This window comes from Calidris pugnax, unplaced genomic scaffold (assembly GCF_001431845.1).
Source record: "Calidris pugnax isolate Ruff unplaced genomic scaffold, ASM143184v1 scaffold211, whole genome shotgun sequence".
Classification (NCBI taxonomy): domain Eukaryota; kingdom Metazoa; phylum Chordata; class Aves; order Charadriiformes; family Scolopacidae; genus Calidris; species Calidris pugnax.
This window is the reverse complement of record NW_015091083.1, coordinates 1,220,139-1,222,642: the sequence shown is the minus strand read 5'-3', so window position 1 is coordinate 1,222,642 and position 2,504 is coordinate 1,220,139.

The following is a 2,504-nucleotide window of genomic DNA, read 5'->3' as shown; positions in this document are numbered from 1 at the left end:
AAAGAGAGGAGACAAGACATTTCCATCTTTTTCCTTCATCATCCTCCCTCAAGGAAACCCTCCCTACCAGTGGTACTTTTTGTCTTGGGTTTTATTTTGTTGAGCATTTCCCCCATATTCAACTTTTTTACTCCATAAAGCTTTTTACCCCAAGAAAACCTAGGGAGCTCCAAGGGCAGCCTAGCAGGAAGGTAAATTTGGGGTGCACCAGCAGCAGGAGGGGCAGCGGTGGGTGCCATCTCCAGCCTGCAAGCAAACATTTGTATTTGTGAGCTGGGCTTTGCTCCTCTTGAAGGGAAGAGAAGCTAGGTGAAAGATGGCCACGTGCACAATGATGCCTCAAGACCTCTACACTCACAGGGAAGAGCTTCTCAAGTACCAGCAGCCTTTTGCAAACTTCCCTAGGAGAACTAGGAAACAAAAGGTCCATCAGCAATTTTTCAGCCTGTTTTTTCCCCCTCTCTGGCCCAACACAATAGCAAGGGAGTCCCCTTGAGAGCCCTCAGACAGGGTGAAAGCCACCAAGGCAGACCATCTCCACAAGTGCGGTGGCAGCTCTGCCAGGGAGCCCCGTGAAGCACCATCAGGCTCAATGAGGAAACCGTGTCCATCACTTTCCAGGCCAACATCATAGGAACCTGAGGTTACTCTAACTGCTGCTGTACCTCACCACTGATGGCAGCCAAGAACCAAACTCGCCACAGGAGAGAACCACACCAAGGGTAACTCCTTGGGGCCAGAAAAGAGTTCCTCAGGTCGTAAGTCCTGTTTAAATATTACAGAGATATCCCAACCTGAGATAATTATTGCTAATTACAAGATCATTTTTATGTAAACATGGAGGGTATTACCATACATACTTCATCTCTTCTTAATTAAAAGAAGTAAGAGGTTCACCGATACAAAAAAAAAAAGATATACTGACAGCTCCCACCCCAAAGCAGACTTTTCTGCAGTGGTAACACCCGTCAGCCTCCAGACCCACCGAGGAGACTGAACAAGGAAATCAATCAGCATCTGCCTCCCCGGTGCTGAAATGAAGCAGCTGGCACTTTATTAATCGCATAGGGAGAACGTTTGAGGAGAAGGACCAGACACATGGAGAGGACACACACATGGATTCAAAGTCACAGTGGTGTTACAAACACTTGGGAAAAATCACGCAAATCACCAGCTGCAAAATCAAAATATTTTGGAGCTCTGCAAGGATAAACACATTAGCACTTCTGAACAGGAGAAACCAACATCCACCATACAACCCTCTAGCTAAACTCTTTAGTCAAACCTGCACAAAACCTCATGTGCTTTTCTCTGTTCAAAACCAGTTCCTGCTCCAACCTAGACAACCCACCCATGCCAACCAGATCGGGGCACACCGTGACAAAACCCTCACCTGGAGTTTGCACCCCTTCTGCATCTCAAAGACCTACCCAGAAGCAACTTTGCATGGGGCAGGCTAAAGAGACACAACTCAGGGCATGGAAATAGTCAATGGCTTGACTTGGTTCAAGCTATTCCTGCTGCACCATCCTCCTGCTTCCAGCTGTCCTAAGCATTTCTCCAGAGCCTGCCAGTCCTCTCCGATTCCTCTTCGGCTCTTTTGTCTACAAGGCACACTCCACTGCATGAGGCAATTAATACCCAGCCAGGACCCACCTAGGCCGAGCGAGCCACCAGATGCGCCTGCTCCCCCCTGGGGTAAAGGGGCTGCACCCCCGGACCCTGCAGCACCCTTGCAGGGCGCAAGCAGCCTCGGCACGCCGCAGAGCCCCGGTGGCGAGCGTCCCTGGGAAGAAGGGAGGTGCCGCCAGCTCCGCAGAGCCGCACGCACGCAGCAACGGGGGGGACCTCGCTCCCCTGCTCACGGATGCACGTACCTGCGCCTCCGCCACCTGCGCGCCCCCTCCACACCTCGTCCCCGGCCCGCCCGATGCTTGGCACCGCTGGGAAGCTGGTATCTCCTGGGGGTGCCGCTCCCATGGCGGGGGGGAAGCCAGAACCTGGCAGTCACCTGCTTGGGTGAAGGGTGGGGGAGTCCTGTGCTCCCCCTCGGGAGCATCACAGGGGCAGCATGGGGGATGCAAGGAGATGAGAGAAGGCGGGTGCAGGGGGCTGCAAACTGGGGATGCGAGAGGAGGGAGAGGGGGTGGAAAAGGCTGCATATTGGGGACGTGGGGGAAGACTGGGAGGGGAAGGAAAGGGGGCTGCAGCTTGGGGGAGAAGGGCCGGAGGAGTGCAAAGGGGGCGCGGGAAGAGGAGGCCTAAGGATAGAAGGCAGGGGGGGGTCTGCCCACAGCCTCTGCGGCTCGGTGGTACCTTACTCCCCCCCGACCCTCGGCTGGGGTGGGCAGGCAGAGCCCGGGCAGCGCCCAAGCGGCAGAGTCATGGCGCGGCCAGGCAAGCAGGGTGGTCCGCGCCACCGCCCCCGAACACCCCCGGGCCCCGCCACCGCCCACCGGGCCGGGGGTCCCTCCCTGTCCACCGCCGCCTCCCCCGGGGCACAG